Source organism: Schistocerca americana, chromosome 6, assembly GCF_021461395.2.
Source record: "Schistocerca americana isolate TAMUIC-IGC-003095 chromosome 6, iqSchAmer2.1, whole genome shotgun sequence".
Lineage (NCBI taxonomy): Eukaryota > Metazoa > Arthropoda > Insecta > Orthoptera > Acrididae > Schistocerca > Schistocerca americana.
The window spans coordinates 326,084,772-326,109,824 of record NC_060124.1 but is presented as its reverse complement, the minus strand read 5'-3'; positions in this window follow the sequence as shown (position 1 = coordinate 326,109,824).

Below are 25,053 nucleotides of genomic sequence, written 5' to 3'. Positions count from 1 at the left end.
GAGGGGTTTGTTTCAAATATATCAACGAGAGTGTGACCACTGTTAGTACGATGGGTTGGAGATAATGGAAGTAGGGCCACTACTGAAGAAGAAAACATCTTAAATTTCACACTAGAATGACTGTTGCACAGAAAATTTATGTTCCTGTCGACAGCTTTAACTTTATCATTGTATGTTGATTCGGAACTTGAGAGGGCATTTTCGAAGCAGGTAGGTTTGTAGAGCACACATACTGGACGCTTTCAGTTACGGGATTTAATATCTGTGACCATATACTCCACTTGTACATCGTTATTATTGTTGGATGTGTGTAGTGCAGTAGGTGATAAATCAGAGTATATGCGCGCCACTGCTACACCCTTTCGTCTGTTATATCTGCTGTGTCTTAGAAAAACGTAGGCATCTACATTTACCGAAGTCGTGGGGACGTTTGGTTTGAGCCAGATCTCCGACAGATGTATTACATACATAACTATGTGTTGAAATATCTGACGGAAGTCATCGAGATGAGCTGACAGAGACTGGACAATTGTGTATGCAGTATGGAGCTTGGTGCGTTAAAGTGTATTCGTAGAAAGAAAGAAGACGTAACTTATGGAAGCTTCCGACAACGGGTCAGCTCTGTGAAGGGAACAAAACATATGGAATGCACTAGAATGGGGCAGCGCAGGTTCGACGAAGTTAAAGGAGCAGGTAGCGTTAGGGAATCTGGAGGTTCTGTGTCCAGGCCAGAAAGTAGGACAAATAGGTCAGATAGCGCAGCAGAGAAGGCATTCTTCGCCAAAACAAGTCTAATAGTACGAGTCATCGGCCTCAATTTGAAGAAAAAATTTCTGGGGTAGTAATCTGGAACACAGCGTTGTATCGTTAGTAATCATGGGCTGTGGGGAAACTGGAAAACAAGAGGCTCTAGCCGTTTGGGATGTGTTGGTTTAAAAGAATGTTGAAAATTACATACACTGATCAGATGAGAAAAGAGGAGGTTCTTCGCGAAACCTGCTAGGAGAGGAAAACATGGAAAACATGGACAAGAGGATGGGATAGTTTAACAGGACATGTGTTGGGATTTCAAAGAGTAAGTACCTGCGCACCTGAGTGACCTGTAGAGAGTAAAACTGTAAGAGAAAACAGACTGGGATATATACAACTAACAACTAAGGACATTCGGTGAAGTGCTACTCCGAGTGGTGTGAATGGCATAGGAGACGAATTCGCCATGAGTGAGCTTTATAGAATGAAAACTGTGTTGGAAGACGAATTGGAATAAGTCCAACAAAAAATTAGTGTTTTTACTGTGAGACCTGCTGCATACATCATGTCACAGAAGAACATTATGCAACGAGTTGGTAGAAAGTATGCTGCTTGATGTTTTATTTCAGTGTATAAGCTTAATTCGGCTTCATTGTCTTCATCTGTATGTTGTCCTGACAATGTATATGGACACACGTCAGCTTTCAGTAAGCCATTTTTGCTGTCTGTAGTTGTTGGATAAAGTACGTTTTTTCAGCAGCATTTTGAAGTTTATCGACAATTTGCTGTTGCACATTTACTATAATACGCATTTCATTACCTGACAATTGTATAAATTCACGTTTGACAGCTAGCTGTTTTTTCAAAGATATCTTTGAGTAAGGAACTAGCTATCAAAGTTCATATCTTTAAATAAACCTTAAAAATTGAATTTCTACAACAGTCACATGATAAAAGTACGTGTTAGAACACACGTGCAACAGCAGATTATCGAAAAACTTTAAAACTTTTACTGAAAAAATATTACCTCCAGCAACTATAGACAGCAATAATGGTTTACTCGAAATTGATATATATTCATCGCCAATGTCAGAACATGTAGTAATGGAGGCAGTAAAGCCGAAATAAGTTTATATACTAAGATTAAATATAAAGCAGCATACTCTCTACCAATTCTTCTCATAAATAACTAAATGACGCCGGGTGAAGTGCTACCTCGATATTAAGTGGTTCGCACTAGAGAGGAATTCTGTATGTGCCGCATAATATCAGTCAGATATTTGATGACCTAAAACGGTAACAGAAATATTTGCTTCGATAAAATGTCGCCATTTCAAACCACGTCATATCTGTATCGTTTGTGGATTTCAGTAATGGATGTCCATTTCAGCACAAAGACACACTGAAGTGCTCTATTTACAGTTACACGAAAGGACCGAAATACTGAGGTACTTCTTGTGTTACTGTTAATGTTATAATGGATTAACTAGTATTGTCTAAAAACTGCCGTTACAGGTAGATCGTGAAATGAAAAAAATACTTCAATTTTTATTTTCTTGCGTGTACTTCCAGTTACACAGTAATCAAACTACACTTCTCAAAAAAGTTTTGCATCACCCCGGATCCCAGAACTCATGAAGCTAGATGTGGATATTGTATCACAGACACAGTCCTTTTGACTGTTCAGACATGTCACTAAACTCTCCCAAAGATGTAAACAACCATGCATGAGCACCGCCTATTAAACAAAGGGGGTCCGACAGCCGATTAAAAAAAAAAATGTTCAAATGTGTGTGAAATCTTATGGGACTTAACTGCTAAGGTCATCAGTCCCTAAGCTTACACACTCCTCAACCTAAATTATCCAAAGGACAAACACACACACCCATGCTCGAGGGAGGACTCGATCCTCCGCCGGGACCAGCAGCACAGCCATGACTGTAGCGCCGGAGACCGCTCGGCTAATCCAGCGCGGCGACAGCCGATTAGTTCCAGTCATTCCACGAGGGAGGAGGTACACGGCTCGTGTTGTCTGTAGTTCAACCATGCCTAGACGGCACTGTTACTTTCTGCCAGGAAGGGCTCTCGACAAAACAAGTGTCCAGGCATCTGGGAGTGAACCAAAGCGATGTTGTTCGGACATGGAGGAGATACAGATAGAGGAACTGTCGATGCCGTGCCTCGCTCAGGCCGCCCAAGGGCTAGTACTGCAGTCGATGACCACTGCATACGGATTATGGCTCCGAGGAACCCTGACAGTGACGCCACCATGTTAAATAATCCTTTCCGTGCAGCCACAGGACGTTGCGTCACGACTCAGACCGTACGCTAGAGTTTGCATGATGTGCAATTTCACTCCCGACGTCCGCGACGACGTCCATCTTTCCAACCAGGATACCATGCAGCGCGGTACAGATGGGTCCAACAACATGCCGAATGAAACGCTTGGGATTGGCATCACGTTCTCTTCAACGATGAGTGTCGCACATGCCTTCAACCAGACTAGCATCGGAGACGTGTTTGGAGGCAACCCGGTCAGGCTGAACGCCTTAGACACACTGTCCAGCAAGTTCAGCAAGGTGGATGTTACCTGGTATTTTTGGGTGGCATGAAGGGTGGGCCGACGTACGCCGCTGGTGATCATGGAAGGCGCCGTAACGGTTGTACGATATGCGAGTGCCATCCCCCGACCGAAAGTGCAACCATATCGGCATCATGTAGGCGAGGCAATCGTCTTCATGGACGAGAATTCGTGCCCTAATCGTGCATATCTTATGAATGACGTCCTTCAAGATAACGACATCGCTCGACTAGAGTGGCCAACATGTTCTCCGGACATGAACACTATCGAACATACCTGGGATAGATTGAAAAGGGCTCTTTATGGACAACGTGACCCATCAACCTCTCTGAAGGATCTACGCCGAAACGCCGTTGAGGAATGGGACAATCTGGACCAACAGTCCCTTGAGTAACTGGTGGATAGTGTGCCACGACGACTACAGGCATGCATCAACGCAAGAGGACGTGCTACTGGGTATTATAGGTACTGGTGTGTACAGCATTCTCTGTAGCTCTCGCTGTACGGTGGTACAACATGCAATGTGTGGTTTTCACGAACAATAAAAAGGGCGGAAATGATGCTTATGTTGATCTCTATTCCAATTTTCAGTACAGGCTCCGGAACTCTTCGAACCGAGATTGAGGTGATGCAAAACTTTTTTGATGCATGTTTGGGTTTAATTCACATTTCGTCCTACGATTTTGTCTCCCCCAATTATTGTACTTTTAATTTGTCCAGTGACTTGTATATATGAAATAAAACAATTTTGCATCAAGATTCTGTGTCCACAGTAAACTAAATCCACCTGCACATGTCTACTTAAGTTACGGAGGAAACGGGAAGAAATTAAGGGAATACCGCATCCATTATGACCATTCCTAGCAAATCATAGCTATATTCAAACTATAAAACGCCTCCGAATGGGCGGAAATTGATCTATGTGACGTACACGTGCAGATAAACTAACGATTACAATTTCAGAAAAATTGCATGATTTATCCAAGAGAAACAGCTTCGCTACTTGAGAAAGTTAGTAACACTTTGGACCACAGCTGCACCGCATGCGAGAAGTTATTCTTCTTGCTGGTTATCGGGGCTCAGACAGTACTACAACAGTCAGTGACAGTCCAGGCCGAAGACGTGTATGGAGGCGCCCCAGATGGCGGTGGTATACCAGTCTGACAGTCTCCCGGCATACAGCCCGACAACCTTCGAAACCCGCAGCTACTTCAATTTTGATTAATAATACGCGCTGGCGGCAGAAGATTTCCTGCATAAGAAGGTTTTTTTTTTTGAAAATTTGTTGTAAGTTCCTATGGAACCAAACTGCTGAGGTCATCGGTCCCTAGCCGGCCGCTGTGACCGAGCGGTTCTAGGCGCATCAGTACGGAACCACGGAACTGCTACGCTCGTAGGTTCGAATCCTGCCTCGGACATTGATGTGTGTGATGTCCGTAGGTTAGTTAGATTTAAATAATTATAAGTCTAGGGGACTGATTACCTTAGATGTTAAGTCCCATAGTGCATAGAGCCATTTGAACCCTAGGCTTACATACTACTTAATGTAACTTACGCTGAGGACAACACGCACCAATGCCCGAGGGAAGACTAGAACGTCCGACGGGGCGATCCGCGAGAACCGTGGCAAGGTGCCCTTGACCTCGCGGCTACATCGTTCGGCGCATAAGGAGACACCCTCATTCCATCAACGGCCTTATCAAGGATGGCGGAGGAGCTCACAGAGGTTCAGGGTACTCTCTGATCCTAGGGGTGGGAAACTGCCCATAAAGGCGGAAGAATCAGCAATGATCAACGGCTTGAGGATGCAGAAGGCGATGTAAATCACTGCACCATAAAGACACGTGATTTGTACCCACATGAAATGTGGCTTGTGATTGAAAAATTATCATTTTCTCTCCATTGGCAAAAGATTCCGGAAAAGCTCTCATTCGGATCTCCTGGACGAGACACCCAAGTCGGCGGTGACCATGAGAAGAAGATTGCAAAATGAACGAAAGGACAGCGTTCTACGAGTCGGGGTGAGAAATGTCAGAAGCGTGAACGTGATAGGGAAAATTGAAAATCTGAAAAGGGAAATGCAAAGGATCAATCTAGATCGACACAATTCCAAAGACTGTAAGGACTGGCAACTGCTGCAATTATCGGACAACGAGCATAACACCTCATGCATCCAAGTTGCTGACAAGAATAATATACAGGAGAATGGAAAAGAAAATTGAAGGGTTTGCTTGATGACGATCAGATAAGAAAAGGTAAAGGCACCATAGAGGCAATTCTGCCGTTGCGACTAATAATGGAAGCAAGACTAAAGAAAAATCCAGACACGTTCATAGGATCTGTCGACTTGGGAAAAGTGTTCGACAATGTAAAATGGTGCAAGATGTTCAAATTCTGAGAGAAAAAGGGATAAGCTACAGGGAGAGACGGGTAACACAACGCGTACAAGAAACAGGAGCGAATAATAGAGTGCACGACCAAGAACGAAATTCTCGCATTAAAAAAGTATGTAAGACAGAGATGTAATCTTTCGCCCCTACTATTCAATCTACACATCGAAGAAGCAATGATGGAGATAAAAGAAGGGTCAGGGGTGGAACTAAATTTCAAGGTAAAAGGATATCACTGACATTATTTGCTGATGACATTGCTATCCTGGGTGAAAATCAAGAAGCCCTAAGTGATCAGCTGAGTGGAATGAACAATCTAATGAGTAAGGAATGTGGACTGAGAAAAAAGTCGAAGAAAGACAAAAGTAATGAGAGGTAGTAGAAATTAGAACACTGAGAAGCTTATGAGGATCGATGGTCACGAGCAAATGAAGTGAAGTAATTGTACTAAGTAGACAGCAAAATAACCAATGACGGACAGTGGAAGGAGGACATCAAAAGCAGACTAGCCCTGGCAAAAAGAGCGTTCCTGTCAAACATATGCCTTAATTTAAGGTAGAAGTTTCTGAAATGTATGTTTGGAGCACAGCATTATATGGTAGTGAAACTTGGACTGTGGGAAAACCGGAACAAAAGAGATTCAAAGCATCTGAGACGTGGTGTTACGCAGAAACGTTGAAAATTCGGTGGACTGATAAGGTAAGAAGTGAGGAATTTCTGGGCAGAATCGGAGAGGAAAGAAATATGTGGAAAATTCTGACAAGGAGAAGGGACAAGAGAACAGGTCGTTTATTAAGACATCAAGAATGACTTCCATGGTACTAGAGGGAGCTGTAGAGGGTAAAAACTGTGGAGGAAGACTGAGATTGGAATACATCAAGCAAATAATTGAGGACGTAGGTTGCAAGTGCTACTCTGAGATGCAGCTGGCAGAGGAGAGGAATTCGTGGCGGGCCACATCTAACCAGTTAGAAGACTGATGACCCAAAAAAAGAAGCAGGACCTTTTTATTTGTCAAGCGTGGCACAATACAGCAGTGCGTCGACGATATTCTACGCCCCGTTTTATTGCCCTTCATGGCAACCCATTCTGGGCTTATATTTCATTAAGATAATGCCCTCCCGCACACGACAATTGTTTCTACTGTTTATCATTGTTCTTGGTAAGCCCTGCCTGGGTCAGAACGGTCGCCAGTTGAGAACGTTTGCAGCATAATGGCAAGACCATGCAGTCATATCGGACTGACGATCTACCGTACCAATTGGATGTATACAAGATATTCCTCAGGAGGACATCGAACAAGACAGTGCTAATACGAATAACTGCTTGCATAGAGACAGGAGATGAACTGACGGGTTGCTGACTTGCTCAATTTGTCAAGCTCTGTATCTTGAATAAATCAACCCATTTTTTCTGAAACTATCATTTGTTAGTCTGCATATGTACATAATATCCATCGATTTCCATCCCATTCACATAATTCCTTCGTGATGAATGCCTTTTTATTTTTGTCTTAGAGTATACACAAAATAGGTGATCGCCAAGGATTGCATGCAGTTCAGGTATATTGGTCACTATTAAATTTACTGGTTCACTCAATTTAATTAGTTTGTTAGAGACTTGATGAATCATTGCACCTGATCAGGATTCAAACCAAGGTGTTTATTTATTTATTTTTTTCCCTTAGAGTAGCGCAACATACAGATCGTCTCATATTTTCAATTTGTCGTAAATCCCTCGCCTTGCGTTCCATTTCTTACTGAGACTTTTCCCTAACTCTGCTTCACTGGCAGCAATGGAATCCCAGGGGAGAAACTATAAAGCGGAAACGTCAACTAGACCACATCCTGGGCGATATTCTCGAGTTTAAGTGTTTCTGTTCACGAGCACATCATATGCACCATATCGACCTGTGCAGCCTAGAGGAAATACGTCTCCTGTACTCAGCTTCAATCCTTGTAACGTTTTTGGACTAAAATGTCTTTCGAAAGTGTATCTGCGAACTGGCGGTCTGTGATTTTGACGGTCAGTACTGCGATCGGTATCCAAAATTTGTGCACTTTCTCATAAAGAAATGTACGACTGTGCTTTGTCTTATAATTAAGCAGTACCAAATTTAGAACATTTAATTCCACCAGGGTTAGCAATTGTATTCTTATCATTATTTCAGTACCTGACTTTATAGTCTTTGTCAGTTCCTGTGAGTAATGGTGTTTACTTGCTCGCTCTTTGAGACGAGGTCACACTTTGTGGTGCTGTTAGTTAAAAACAATTTTTCTTCGTCCTGTGAAATAGATAATTTTTCAGTTGATGTACCACTAAGAATATTTTACTTGAGGACCTTGATACAACTGACGCTCTGTCCCACTCAGATCTGTTATTTTCTTGGTTGTAGCTCTCGATTAAATCAAGCTATGAAGCGACTTGGCTTTGAAATCGATCGCATATGATATCTTTTAAATCGGTAAATAGAGCTGAAAAAACATTTTTGTTTTGCCTTGTCGCTTGTATCTCAAGTTTCTATAGCCGCCTCTATCACGAGAGAAAACACTATAATGCAGCAGTAAGCGCTCCGCTGTTTACTCGGCGTATCGGTCCTAGGCCCCGCTAATATATGCGCACTTTACTCCAGCGTCTAAATTACTCCAGGCAAATGGCGCAGTCGTTTCCTCAAGCAGAGGACAGATGCTTCCTTTTCCCGTCCTTATCTTGCAGATCTCGTCCTCTGCTCGAGAAAGCACTCGACAACGTTGGGACGCTAGTCTCGTAACTTCTTCCTCTTGAAATGTTACGAGCGCCTTCGCAACTCTGCAAAGGCGTAAAAAAAATACAACATACGAATGTACACTCAGTTCAAGGCGAATTCGTTTCTCTAATTCGGATAACCTGTCCTGTCAGTTCTACAGCTACTACCACGCTCGTATTTCAAGTAGAACTGCCAGCGGTAGCTTTGAGAATAGCGCGAATTATATCTGTAACTTTATCTACGTCTGCATCATTTTACAGATCACAAGAGACTACTCGTAAAATTGAAATAAATACGAAGTTCCTGCTAGAAATATTTATTTGTCGATAAAGCCTTCCGTCACCAGTTACGTGTTGCACTAAACTTACATGGGACATATCGCAGACAATGTATCCCCACAATGATGCCTGTCATCAGTGCAGACAAAGGAGACACATGAACTACACCTCACGTACTACGCTATTGCCCAGCAATGTTTGTGGCAATACTTTACGGGTCACAAGTTTTTACAAAGAGCCACACTGTTACAACAAAATGAACGAAAGTGAGCTAGTGCAAGTACGTGCAGATGTACTGCATTTACAACGTAGCATGTTAGAAAGAACAAGAGAAATGGGGCTCTATCGTTGCGTTCCTTTTTAAGCAACCGGAAACTCTTCAGAGAAGTTATCGACTGAACCGTTGCTGGATATATAGCTGTTCCATAATTTTACTACAACGTCGAAACATGATGTCGAATATCTCGTAAAAGCAATTTGGCCAAGAATTGCTAAAACCCGACAAATATAAGACAGTGCATATCAGTTACAACCCAACTGGCTGTCACACTTCGGCTTTAAGCTACTGGCGTTTTGTAAAGAAGTTTGATGTAATCTTCAAAGTTCACTATTTGAACATAATCGAAACGTCCTCAGACCACTGTTCAAACACCGCCACCGCGTAATTTTGAATAATAAATGGGACTGTCGGCCGAAGACTTCGGGCATAAGAAGTAACCCTCATTTTGCCAACGGCCTTATCAAAGATGGCGGAGGAGCAGGCAGAGATTCAGGGCACTCTCTTGCCCTTGGAGAGAAAAATTGCCTTTAAAAGCGGAAGAGTCAGCAATGACCAACGGCATGACGATGAAGAAGGCTATGGAGACCACTGCATTAAAGACAAATAATGTGTATCCACAGGATATGTGCTATGTAATCGGGAAGGACTCCTGAAGATCTCTCTGTTGGAAAAAGGTTTCTCTGCCGGAGAGGGGACGCGAACATGACAAAAAATATTGAATAACCAACGAAAGGTAACGTTCTACGAGTCACATCGTCGAAAGTCAGAAATATGAACGTGGTAGGGAGGCAATAAAATCTGAGGAGCGTAATGCAAAGGCTCAATCTACAAAATACAATAGAGAGGCAGTGAAGTGAAATGGAAAGAAGACAAGTATCTCTGGTTAGATAAGTAAAAAATAATATCAACAGCACCAGAAAATGGTACAACGGAAGTAGGATTCGTTCTGAATAGAATGGTCTGGGACAGTGTGTGCCACCGTGAACAGTTCAGTGATAGGGCTGTTCTCATCATAATCGTCAGCAAACCAACACCGACAGCGATATTTGTGGTATATATGCTGACGTCGCAAGCTGAAAATGAAAAGATGCGGGATGTATATGAGGATACTGAACGAGTAATGCAGTACATGAAGCGAGACGAAAAGCTAATAATCAAAAATGGTTCAAATGGTTCTGAGCACTATGGGACTTAACTGCTGAGGTCATCAGTCCCCTAGAACATAGAACTACTTAAACCTGACCAACCTAAGGGCATCACACACATCCATGATCGAGGCAGGATTCGAACCTGCGGCCGTAGCGGTCGCGAAGTTCCAGACTGTAGCGCCTAGAACCGCTCGGCTGCCCCGGCCGGCATCTAATAATCACGGGAGCTGGGTGGCAGTTGTAGGGGAACTAGTGGAACAAAGGGTTACGGGAGAATATGAATACGGACTTGGTACTACTAATTAGAGACGAGAAAAACTAATAGGGTTTTGTAATAGATTTCAGCTAGTATTAGCGAATACTCTGTTCAAGAACCGCAAGAGGAGGAGATATACGAGGGAAGGGCTGGGAGATACGGGAAGATTTCAGTTAGATTCCATCACAGTAGGACACAGATTTCGAAATCTGATGTTGGTTTGTAAGGCGTACCCAGGTGCGGATATACGCAGGTCAAAATGTAATAGTGTTGAAGAATGGCTGAAGTTTAAGAGATTAGTTGGGAAGAACCAATACGCAATGAAATGGGATATTCAACTACCAAGTCATGAACAGATACGCTTGAACTTCTCTAAACTGCTGCAATACGGAATAGCTCAGTAGGCAGCAACGTTGACGAGAAATAGAAATCTCTAAAACAGGCAACACAGAAGTTGGAGAGAGAAACATAGGGACAAACAAACCATGGGTATGACAAGAAACATTTCAGTTGATAGGTGGAAGAAGGAAGTACAAAAGTGTTTAGGGATATTCAGGAAGACAGGAATACAAGTCGCTGAGGAATGAAATAATTAGAAAGTGCAGGGAAGCTAAGATGAAATGTCTACATGAAACGTGTGAAGAAATAGAAAAAGAAGTAACTGTCGGAACGACTGGCTGAGCATGCAGGAAAGTCAAAATAACCTTAGGAGCAATTAAAAGCGTTGGTGCTAACATTGAGTGCAACGACAATTCTACTCTTAGAAGGAGAGGTGAGAGCAATAGGTTGAAAGAGTATATTGAAGATCTCTATAAGGAGGACGAATTGTGTGATAGAAGAAGAAAGACGATACAATATAGACGTGCCAGGGAATTCGGAATTTGATTCATGTAAAATAGCTTTGGAAGACTAAGGCAGAAGGGGTGGATAACATTCCATCAGAATTTTTAAAATCATTCGGGGAAGTGGCAACGAAACGACCATTCACCTTGCCATGTGAAATGAATGAGTCTGGTGATATACCATCTGACTTTCGGAAAAATGTCATCCCCGCAAATCCGACGGTAGCAAGAGTTGACAAGTGGGAGAGTTATCGCAGAATCTGCTTAATAGTTCGAGCATCCAAATTGCTGACAAGAATAATATACAAAGGAATGGAGAAGAAAGTTGAGGATGAGTTAGAGGATTATCAGTTCGGTATCATGGAAGTTAAAGGCACCAGAAAGGCCATTCTGAGTCTGCGATTGATAATGGAAGCAATACTGTAGAAAAGTGAAGACGCATTAATGAGATTTGTCAAACTGGAGAAAGCTTTCGACATTGTCAAACTATGCAAGATGTAGAAAATCCTGAAAAAATAAGGGGGAAACTACAGGAGAGACTGATAAAGTACGACATGTGTAACAACCAATAGGGAATAATAAGAGTGGAAGACCAAGAACGACGTGCTCGGATCAAAGAGGGAGTAGGACAGGAATTTAATCTTTATTACGCACTGTTCAATCTATATATCGCAGAAGCAATGATGGAGATAAAAGGAATGTTCAGAAGTGGAATTAAAATTTATAGGGAAAGGATTCAATGATTCGATTCGCTGGTGAAAGTGAAGAAGAATTGTGGGATCTGCCTAATGAGTACAAAAATGGTTCAAAGGGCTCTGAGCACTATGCGACTTAACTTCTGAGGTTATCAGTCCCCTAGACCTTAGAACTACTTAAACATAACTAACCTAAGGACATCACCCACATCCATGCCCGAGGTAGGATTCGAACCTGTAACGGTAGCGGTCGCTCGGTTCCAGACTCTAGCGCCTAGAACCACACGGCCACTCTGGCCGGTCCTAATGAGTACAGAATATGGATTGAGGGAAAATCTAAGAAAGACGAAAGTAATGATAAGTAGTAGAAATTAGAACAGCGAGATGCTTAACATCAGAATTTATAGTCACGAAGTAGTTGAAGTTAAGGAATTCTGCTGCCTAGTCAGCAAAATAACGAATGATGGACATAGCAAGGAGGACAATTAAAAGCCGACTAAAACAGACGGAAAGGTCATTCTTGGTCCAGAGAAGTCTACTGCAAACATAGGCCTTAATTTATGGAATAAATTTCTTAGAATGTATGTTTGGAGCACAGCCTTGAATGGTAGTGAGACTTGGACTGTGGGAAAAACGGAGCAGATGAGAGTCTAAGCATTTGAAATGTGGTGCTACAGAAGAACCTGGACTGATAAGGTAAGGAATGAGGAGGTTCTGCACAGATCAGAGAGGAAAGCAATATGTGGAAAACACTGACAAGAAGGGACTTAGAATACCTCCCGCGAATAACTGAGGATAGAGACTGCAAGTGGTAATCTGAGATGAAGAGGCTGGCTTAGCAGAGGAATTCGTGGTGAGCCTGATGACTGGGAAGAGTATAGAGGTCCTCGTCGGGTCAGGATTTTAGTGGGCGAGAAATCTCAGCAGCTGAGGTGGTGACGTTACTGGTGCAGAAGGCGGAGCTTTGGGAGCCGGTGCTGTACTGCTGTACTGCTCCCTGAAACGGTATTGTCTGTGATTTACTCAATGGATTGTCGACAAAGGCGCAGGGGAAGGTGTGACGATTCCCACACCTACGTGTGACAAGCAATGCGGACACAGCGCTTCTGAAGCTACAACCGTAGAGCAGGTCAGGACGTGGTGGCAGTGTGGTGCAGGTTGCCTGTACATGGGTCTGCAGGCGCAAGTCTACTACGGTTCATCGGCAGTTAGTGCGGCCCAAACTAGAACACTCAAAGGTGAACATGTTGTCTAGCGGCATCCAACAGCATATTACGGACAGCCAGTGGTATGAAAATGAAAGCCCAGGACCATAATCAGCAATACTGTGTACAGTCAGGGAAATGGTACCACATACAGCCGGGGAGTCGGTACGCAACCATCTTGCCCAACATGTTGTTGGCAGTAATTTGTCCTTTATCGGGGGATCGTCCAGGCTCATTCTCAAGGCGGCACCCAAACTGCAGTAGCAGCTTGCAGCAGGCAGGTCCCAGTACAGACGTCTGGCCGTTGTCTCACAGGCGAAGGCTTCTCTTGAAGCAGGCAGCACATCACAATTCGTCAGTCATGTTATTTTGTAACTAGCGAGTCTGTCATTCCGTCGGCATCAGAAAAGCAGATGGTATGACCAGACACTGAGACTGAGACTTCGGAATCGGTCTTATTTAAGCATCACATAACGTCGTCGCGACTTGCAATGGGGTCATTTGAACTCAATATGGGAGGTGTCAAGGGACTTGTCCCACAGTCGTGTCTCCGTTGTTGTTTGTTCCACTTGCCTTCGCATTTATCATCAGTGCAAGAACACTGTGGACCACCTGAGCTTGGCGGTTATTTGATATGGCTCCAGACTACAAGGCTCGCAGAGTGACGCATTATATGCTGTCATACTAAGCCATTAGCACTTCTTGATTATGGCTCGGCTTACTGTTGAAAAGTATTGAAACTGATAGCCTTTCATCTCCAACATTTCGTTCCCGAAACACCGGTTGTGGCACACGGTACGGTATGGATCTAATTTTCTGCCTTTCGCATACAGTAACGAAATATAAAATTTATCTGTGCAGTCAGAAATTGAATTTGCTGCGTTGCAATCCTCCCATCTTCTAGAAATTTGCCCGAATTTTAATCAGATGTGCCCGTAAGTACCGCATAACTTTGGTAAGTTACATTAACACTAATTTGTACCGTGCGATTCTAGTTAATAGGTAACTTCTTCGCACGTTAAGTTTTACTCTTTCATATCGTCGATATCTTTCTCATTTTATTTTCTATAATTTAATGAGAGATCATTTGTGTAGATGTCATAAAGAAGGGCGGCCGAAGACGTTCGGCATATATAGTCACCCGCCAACCTCATTTAGCCCATGGTCTTGTCAAAGAGAAGTGGACAGAGTTTAAGGTTACCCACCTGCAATTGTAGTGAGTATCTACCCCTAAAGGTGGAAGAATCAGCAGATATCAACGGCATGAGGATGCAGAAGGTAATGGAAATCACTGCACTAAGGGCACAGATAGTGTATACGCATGACACGTCATCTGCAATTGAAAAATATCATCATGACTTTCCAACTGGCAAAAGATAGCCTATTAGCCCCGTATCGGATCTCCGGGAGGGTGCTGCAGAGCAGGAGTTGACTATGACAAAAACAGAAAATAACAAACGAAACGAGAACATTGTACAAGTTCGGATGAGTAGTTTCAAAAGTTTGAGAGTCAAGAGGAAGCGAGGAAAAATAAAAAGGGAAATGTTGAAGCTCTATTTATATGCAGTGAAACTCAATGAAATGAACTGTAAAGAAGACAAGGACTTTTTGTCAGATGAGTATGGGTTAATATCAACAGCAGCAGAAAATGGTATAACGATAGTAGGATTCGTTATGAATAGGGAGCTGAGGCAGAGTGAGTTACTGTGAACAGTTCAGTGTCAGGGCTGCTCTCATCAGAATCGGCAGCAAACCAATACTGACAACTGTAGTTCAGGTATACATGCCGATGTCAGAAGCCGAAGATGAATAGATAGAGGAAGTACACCAGGATATTGAACGATTAATTCAATACTAAAAGTGACATTGATGTGTAATAGTCATGGGGGGATGGAAGGCGGTTGGTCGGAAGGGAGTAGAAGAAATGGTGAATTAAGAATATGGGCGTAGTACTAGGGATGAGGGGGGTGAGAGACTAATTGAATTCTGCATTAATCGTCAGATAGTAATAGCGATTACACTGTTCATGAATCACAAGAGGAGTAGGTATACTTAACAAAGGTCGGGAGATAAAAGATGATACCAGTTACATTACATCGTGTTCAGGCAAAGATTCATAAATCAGATTCTGAATTGTATGGAATACCCGAGCAGAAATAGACTCAGATCGCACTTTTGTATGAGGAGTAGGCTGAAGCTAGTCAAGGAAAATCAGTACGCAAAGACATGGGACACGGGAATACTAAGAAGTAAAGAAACACTTGAAGTTATCCAGGGCTATACATACCACGATAAGCAATGGCCCAATAGGCTTTTCTGTGGAAGGGGAATGGGCGTCTATAAAAGGAGAATAACGAAATTTTGAAATCAAAACGTAGGTACAAGGAAGCATACTGTAAACAAACAATGAATAACAGAAGAAATACTTCAGTTGATAGAAACAAGTAAAGAAAATAATCGTAGAAATTGAGAAATACGGAAATACAAGTCACTTAAGAATGAAATAAGTAGTAAGTGCAGGGAAGCTAAGGCAAAATGGCTGCAGGAAACATGTGAACAAATCAAAAAAGAAATGATTGCCAGATAGACTGATTCAGCATACAAAATAGTCCAAACAATATTCGATGAAATGAAAAGCAAGGGCGCCCACTAAAAATGCAACTGCAATTCAACTATTAAATTTAAAGGAGACTACGGATAGGTGGAAAGGGTACATTGACGGCCTCTATGAAGTGGAGGACTTGTCTGATGAAGTGATAGAAGAAGAAGCAGGAGTAAACTGAGATGAGACGGGGGATCCAGTAACAGAATCAGAATTTAAAAGACCTTTGGACAACTTAAGGCCAAATAAGGGAGAAGGGATAGATAACATTCTATCAGAATTTACAAATTCATTGGAGGAGTTGGCAACAAAACGACTATTAACGTTGGTGTGTAGAATTTATGAGACCAGCGATATGCCACCGGAATTTCTCGATACCATCTCCAAACTATTCCGAAGGTAGAAAGAATAATATGCAGAAAATGAAATAAAAAACTGAGTGTGTTACATGACGATCAGTTTCGCTTTAGGGGAGGTAAAGGTACCACAGAGACGATTCTGAGGTTGCGGTTGATAACAGAAGCAAGTGTAAGAATAATAAAAAAAAAACATGTTAATATGATCTATCGACCTGAAAAAAGCGTTCGTGAGTGTAAGATGAAGCGAGATGTTAGAAATCCTCAGAAAAACAGAGGTAAGCTGTAAGGAAAGACAGGTAGGTTTGTGTATAAATAACTGCTACCAGTCACGATTTTCATTATATTTTTTGCACGACGCGTTTCGGGAAATGATTCCCATTTTCAAGTGCGTTTTTTGTGTTTATTATGTCACTCCTGTGTTATGTTGTCGATGTGTGAGATTCTGCTTCATTTTGTTAACTTTACTGCAATATGTAAGAAAACACATTTGGAAGACTAAGAACAAAGTATTCGGATTTGGAAGGGTGTACGACGGGTATGTAGTCTTTCGCCGCTAATGTTCAAATAATGCATCGAAGAAGCAACGACAGATGTAAAAGGAAAGTTCAAGAGTGGGAATAAATTTCGGTGTGAAAGGATATCAACCGTAAGACTGTCTGCTGAGACAGCTGTCACCAGTGAAAATGACGAAGAATTTACAGCAGCTGTTGAATGACATGAACAGCCTGATGATTACAGAATATGGATCGAGAGTAAATCGAAGTAATGAGAAGCAGCAGAAATGAGAACGGCGACAAACTTGAAACCACAATTTGGGGTCACGGAGTAGACAAAGTTTAGGGACTCTGTTAGGTAGGCAGCAAAATAACCTATGAAGGACGGGTCAAGGAAGATATAAAAAGCAGACTAGAAGTGGCAAAAAGGGCTATCCAAGCTGAGAGAAGTCTACTACCATCAAATAATTTGAGGAATAAATTTTTGAGAGATTACATTTGGAGCACATCATTGTATGGTAGTGAAACATGGACTGTAGGAATACCGGAAAACAAGAGAATCAAAGAATTTAAGATGTGCTGCTGCAGACAAATGTTGAAAATTAGGTGGACTGATAAGGTAAGGAACGAGGAGGCTCCCTACAGAATGGCTAGGAAAGCACTATATGGAAAGCACTGGCAAGAACACGGGCCAGGATGGTAGGAAATATGTAAAGACATCAAGGAATGACTTCCATGGTACTAAAGGAATCAGTGGAGCGTACAAACTGTAGAGGAAGACAGATATTGTAATACATCCAGCAATGCACTGAGAGAAAAGAATCGCAACACCAGGAAAAAGTTATGAAATGTACCGAAAATTGGCAGGCGTGTTTCTACAACCCAAGGATTATGTATATTCAAATTTGGCGCCACTCGCATAAGAGTGGCGCTAGTAGCGTCGCTATAAGTATTGAAATGCCTTAAGTACACGCTGTAACGGTCGTGAGCCTTACTTACCTTTGATACTTAATGTGGTTGGTTGACGTTAGTCAAGAACGCGTGTAAGACAACAAATACGCCATTATCAACTCTTCGCTTAGTTTCAGCAAGGTCGTGTAGGAAGGCTACGAGGACAAGGATGTGTCTTCTACGATACAGCAGAAAGATTTGGGAGTGCAGAGGGCACAAGCGATATGGAACACTAATATGATCGGTGTATGGCTCTTGCGCATCGTACTGCATCTGCAACAACGATTTGAGGATCAGTTGGCACCACAGTGACACAATGAACTGTTACAATTCGGTAGCCGGCTGGAGTGGCCGAGCGGCTCTAGGCGCTCCAGTCTGGAACCGCGTGACCGCTACGGTCGCAGGTTCGAATCCTGCCTTGGGCATGGATGTATGTGATTTCCTTAGGTTAGTTAGGTTTAGGTAGTTCTAAGTTCTAGGGGACTGATGACCTCAGAAGTTAAGTCCCATAGTGCTCAGAGCCATTTGAACCATTTGAACAATTCGGTAACTTCATGGATAGCCGCGAGCTGGACGTCCTTGAGCGTGCAATCCACTGACGCTAAACCACCGTCATTTGCGACTTCGGTGGTGTCAAGCGAGAGCTCATTGAAGGGCGGGGTGGAGGTTGGTCGTGTTTTCCGATGAAAGCTGGTTCGGCCTCGATGCCAGTGATAGCCGTTTGTTGTTTAGAATGAGGCCAGTTGAGGGCTGCAACGAACCGGTCTGCTAGTTACACGGGACTAACACCTGGGGTTATGGTCTGGGGTGCGATTTCGTATGAGTACTCTCGTGGGCACCTCATGCACATTGACCGCAAATTTGTACGTTGATCTGGTGATTCGACGTTTCGTGCTGTCACTTACGAACTGCATTTCAGGGGATGTTTTCCGGCTGGACAACGCACGCCCACATTCCGGTTTTGGAACCCACGTGTTGTACGGAGTAAAGCCTTCGCCCGCTAGACCACCAGATCTTTCTCAAGACGAGCAGGTATGGGACATCAACGGACGTCAACTCCAATGTTATCCACAACCCGTATCAACCATCCGTGTTCTGACCAACCAAGTGCAACAGGCATGTAACTCCATCTTAAACACTGATATCCGGGACCTTTACAGTGAAATGTACGCATGTTTGCGTGATTGCATTAAACGTTCTGGCAGTTACAACTGTCATTAATGTACCACAAAGCTACATTTGCAATGGCTTATCTTACGCTTTCATTAAACTGTTAATGTTGCATTGTCAATAACTTCAATATGCTATCTTGACAAATGTATCCCGAAATTTCGTACCTCTACGTTAATTACTTTTTGGTGTTGCGATTTTTTTCAGCGTAATTTGGAACGTTGGTTGCAATTGCTACACTGAAAAGAAAAATTTGGCACAGCAGAGTAGTTCGTGTGATGTTCCTTCCTATTTCTTAGTTAAGGCGTCAAATCAATCATTGGGAATCAGGTACAAAGGTAGGTCCAGATGAGTGCAGTTTTACGTCTCCAGTGTAGGTATAGTATAAATTGATCATCCATAACATTACGACAGCCGACGTAGTATCGGTATAAACCCGTAAAAGCGAGGAATGACAGCTAGTCAGACACTCGTGCGGTGCATGTTGTGCATGTGCTGTCCGTGTGTACGTATAATGAGGAAGGCGCGCAGTATATCTGAGTTTGATCGAGGACAGATTTTGATGGCCCAGAGGCTCTGCACGAGCGTTTCTGAAACTGGTCGATTTGTTGGGTGCTGAAGAGTGCCGTGGTCAGTGTCTTCAGCACGTGGCGAAACCAAGCTGTAACCACGTCCATACGTCGACGGCTTGGGCGGCCACTGCTCCTTACAGACGTCGGACGTCCTAGGCTGTGCAGACTGATAAACCCGAACAGGTGGCGGTTGGTGATGGAACTAACATCGCACTTTAATGCAGAGTACAACTGTGTATAAAGGCACTGTGCCCCGAAAACTCCTAATGACAGGCCTCTGCAGCCGAAGATACGTGGATGCGCCAGTTTTAACACCACGACTTCAACAACTATGGCAGAAATGGGCACTTCACCACAGACACTGGACTTTGGCGTAGTGGCAGAGCTTTATATGGTCTGATGAATCCCGATGGCTTCTTCATCATGCCGATAAGAGGGCTTGAATCTATTCCAGGTAACAGCTCCTTCACACCTCTATTGTGGGACGGAGACAAGGTGAAAGCGTCTCCGTCATGCTTTGGGGGACGTATGGGTGGGCATCCATGTGTCCAGTGGAGCAAGGCACCATGACGGCCAAGGTGCATTGTACATGGTTGCAGAGCACGTTTGCTCCTTCATGACGATCTTGTTTCTCGGCGGCAGTGACCTCTCTCAACAAGATAATGCACCATGTCACAAGGCCAGGAGCGTGATGAAGCGGTTCGAGGAACACGGTGGAGAGTTCTAATTGATGCGTTGAACCCAACCTCACCAGATCTGAACCCGATCCAACACCACTGGGATGAGACTCAACGTGGCGTCAGAGTTGATGCTCTTTCCCCTCTCCGTCACCGAAATTTCCGGGACTTATGGTTCAAGTGGTTCAAATGGCTCTGAGCACTATGGGACTTAACTTCTAAGGCCATCAGCCCCTAGAACTTAGAACTACTTGAACATAACTAACCTAAGGACATCAGAAACATCCATACCCAAGGCAGGATTCGAACCTGCGACCGTAGCGGTCTCGCAGTTCCAGACTGTAGCGCCTAGAACCGCTCGGCCATCCCGGCCGGCTTTCGGTACTTAGATGACTTAAGTGTGGAGGTGTCACGCCAAATCCCTCCAGCGATCTACCAAGGCCTCATTGCTTCCACGCCACGACGCGTTGCCGCTGTTATCCATGCCAAAGCTGGACGTACCGGCTATTAGGTAGTTGGTCATAATGTTCTGCCTGATAAGTCGGCAAGTTGCTGTAAGAAATGCGGGTGTACTTTCTCCATTTCAGTCACCATGAGCCATTACAAATTTACAATATCTCCTTACACTATAGCGTGGATTCCTAATTCACCGTTTCGGTACATCATCCGGAACTTTGCCTTCGAAACAAAAGTTTCCTTTAAGTGTTCTTAAAACACACGTCCCTAAAATTATGCTTACACGAAAACTGCCCGCAATACTGATACATACAATAAATATTAAATGTTTGGTGATTCTATTTACCTCTTTTATTCCAATGGTACTTGCAAACTGGCTTCGCCTCTCAATGCGTTGCTTTTTCATGCCTTTCCTTTTCAAATCCAACTGTCTTATCGTTTGCATTGATCTTCGTGAAGCTGTACGCAGTTTCTGTGATCTTGTTTTCATAGCCTTCGAACTTTGTAAAATATGTAACAGTCTTCTTCGGTTCAAACAACATTTCGCCGAATTTCACTTCACTTTTAAGAATACTTACACGACGTTTTATCTTACCCTCACTATCCGTAACATTGCAAGTACAATCAAATTTGCCCTTATACTCAGACACAGATTCCTGAAAGGATCCAATCTTGTCAGCTAGATCTTTAGCCATACAAACATTTTTCATTGATTTTTGTTCCCACTCTCTTCTTGGGAAAAAGATCTGCCACCAGAAATGGCGACAAATCTGCGTCCTCTTTTAATGAAAATATCTTAAATCCACCCTCGACATTCGAAACACATCTAACATCATCAACATTTTCCTGTACATTCTCAATAGTTTTTTTTTTTTTTTTTTTTTTTTTTTGTTATCAGTCTACTGACTGGTTTGATGCGGTCCGCCACTAATTCCTTTCCTGTGCTAACCTCTTCATCTCAGAGTAGCGCTTGCAACCTACGTTCTCAATTATTTGCTTGACGTATTCCAATCTCTGTCTTCCTCTACAGTTTTTGCCCTCTACAGCTCCCTCTAGTACCATGGAAGTCATTCCCTCATGTCTTAGCAGATGTCGTATCATCCTGTCCCTTCTCCTTATCAGTGTTTTCCACATATTCCTTTCCTCTCCGATTCTGCGTAGAACCTTCTCATTCCTTACCTTATCAGTCCACCTAATTTTCAACATTCGTCTATAGCACCACATCTCAAATGCTTCGATTCTCTTCTGTTTCGGTTTTCCCACACTCCATGTTTCACTACCATACAATGCTGTACTCCAGACGTACATCCTCAGAAATTTCTTCCTCAAATTACGGCCGGTATTTGATATTAGTAGACTTCTCTTGGCCAGAAATGCCTTTTTTGCCATAGTGAGGAGTTTCAAATTGCATCACGATCCTCTGAAAGTACTATGGCCCTTAGGCGGGAGGTGAGAAAGATTCCAAGGTCGAGTGGCTTCTCATAAGCCACACGTCACGCCGGTAAATGCCAAACGACGCCTCGCATAGTGTAAGCAGCGTAAACATTGAACGATTGAACAGTGGAAAATAATGGTTTGGAGTCATGAATCATGGTACAAAATGTGGCCACTCGATGGCAGGGTGTGGGTATGGCGGATTCCCGGTGAACGTCATCTGCCTGCGTGTGTAGTGCCAAAAGTCAAATTCGGAGGCGGTGTTGTTATGGTGTGGTCGTGTTTCGCATGGAGAGGGCTTGCACCCCTTGTTGTTTCGGGTAACTCTATCACAGCACAGGCCCACACTGATGTTTAAAGCACCTTCTTGCTTCCCACTGTTGCAGAGCAATTTGGAAACGGCGATTGCATCTTTCAAAACGATCGAGCACTTGTTTATAATGCACGTTCTGTGGTCATACAACAATAACATCCCTGTAATGGATTGGCCTGCACAAAGCCCTACCCTAAATCCTACAGAACACCTTTGGGATGTTTTTGAAGGCTGCCTTCGTGCCATGCCTCACCGACCGACATCAATACCTCTCCTCAGAGCAGTACATTGTGAAAAATGGACTGCCATTCTCCAAGGAACCTTACAGCACCTGATTTAATGTATGCCTACGAGAGTGGAAGCTGTCATCAAGACTAAGGGTGGGCCAACACCGTATTGAATTCGCGCATTTCCGATGGAGGGTGCCACGAACTTGTAAGTGATTTTCAGCGTTGTTTCCGGATACTTTTGATCACATAGTGTATTTCTTGAGCTAGCACAAATCTAATGACACCAATTGCAAACCATATAAGTGAAGAGGCACCTACACTTCCATGCTTCGTAAGCAACTTTCTCGCTTAGTATCTGCCATATGTGCTAAGACATTTGAGCTTTCTGCATGTTTAATCAAATGTGATTCCGAGCACGTTGTCAACAACTTAAAAATATTTAATGCATTTTTTTCTAATTGAGATTTTTGCACAGGTTACAGTAATATCGACATGTCATATCTCTGGTCGTAGACGAATCGTATTTATAAAATCCATAATTCTCTCGTTCGTCAACTATTCCGTTGCTGTAAACATCAATATCACATTTGCCTGTATGAACAACCACATTCGAACAAATGCGAAACAATAATGTTTTCGCTCAAGCATGTAACTGCACCGCTGTCGACGAGAGAAGCAGGAAACGAACGTGAGGGTGACAGGGAAGCATTTACAGACAAGGACAGAGACAGATATTGTCCTGCCATTCGAGATATTCTCCATTCCACCATTGTTGGTGGACCACAGGGGCAACCCTTCGCCAATACGTCGGAAAGTACCTGCAGCGTACTGCAACACAGCAGCATCGCCCAGTCATCAGCAAAATTTCCGTCTGTTGCAGCCACATTGCAGCAGTGTCTACGGCAATGCTACTGCCAACAAATATTTCCCTTATGTATGGCCCATCTAAATGCTTCCAAAGGCATTTCTAATGCTTATCCAGCTTCGTTCGCAGATCGATGGCCGATGAGATTTCAAAGAATGTTCTTTATATTGCCTTAGTTATCATGGTGCTCCCATATGCTAGAACTCAAATACCAAACAGAGTCCCTGAACTTATGAAATCGCGCCTGCAATAATTATGATTCGTCGAATTAATGGTTTTGAATTCTGTCAACTATTCGCAATGTGCTCTAAGAGGAAACAGTGACTTACTAATCAGGACTTCGGTAAGTGTAATGGATCGCCTGATATAACTTGTATCTTTTTCAATGAGCCATCATCTCTGCCCATCTCAGAGCATTCAGTGTTCGCTGCTGCTCAAGATCGTGAGATTTGGCATTGTCTGTCGGAACATTTACGAATTTTACTGTCATTTAAATAATCTGGAAATGTGGCACAGGAAAATCTGTGCATTCAAGATTTCTATAAAATGTTATATTGGGTGAATAAATAAGTTTCCCACTTTCGTATCGATAATCGGACTTGTCCAAACGTGAAGAAAAGTCCTACAAACATACGTTAGGAAACAAATGCCACAAACACCTGTTGAGATGTGGACCATGAGTGTCTTGACGCCTTCAGAGATACTCATCTGTAGGTTTTCTTCAGACTCGTCCTACCAGGCAACACGTTTCCAATCATCAACAATGTAGTATCGATGTTGACGGGTACAGGCGAGGCGTAAAACTTTGCGACGTGCTGTCGTCATGGGTACACTAATGGGCTTTCGGCTCCATAAGCCCGTATCGATGATGTTTCATTGAATGGTTCACATGCTGACATTTGTTGATAGCACAGAATTGAAGTATGCAGCAATTTGCGGGAGGGTTACACTTCTGTCACTTTGGACGATTCTCTTCAGTCGTCGTTGGTCTCGTTCTTGCAGGATCTTTTTCCGACCTCAGCGATGTCGGAGATTTGATGTTTTACCGGATTCCTAATATTCACAGTACACTCGTGAAATTGTCGAATGGGAAAATCTCAACTTCATCGCTACTTCAGATATGCTATGTCCCATCGCTCGTGCGCCGACCAGAATACCACGTTGAAACTCATTGAAATTTTGTTAACCTGCCATTGTAGCAGCAGTAACCGATCTAATAACTGCGCTAGACACTTGCTGTCTTATGCACGCGTTGTCGGCTGCAGCTCCGTATTCTGCATGTTTAAAATTGTTTTTGAATACGCATGCCGATATCAGTTTCTTTGGCCCTTCAGTGGACACCCACACGCACACACACACACACACACACACACACACACACACACACACACACACACACACACACTGGTTTAACTATCCATTATTCTGCTTTTATTCAAAAACTGTTCCCTACGTCTGCTTCTTCTTTGATGATTTTGGCTAATTCCAAGTCTTTTTTAACATTTTCGATCCATTCTCCTCCATTGGCGAGGGAATCTACGTATTTTACTATTCTCTTTGTTAGCCTATGTTCGGGAAGCCTCATTATGTGGCCATAGAATTTGAGGCGTCTTTTCCTCATGTCTGTCTCTATCTTAGAATATTCTTCAGTTCTGGACGTTTTCTGTAGTCTATAACTATTTTCAGTCCACCGTAGTCCCATAATTTTTTCATTATCTCTTTATTTCTTCTTTGTTTAGATTTTCTATATAAGTTTTCC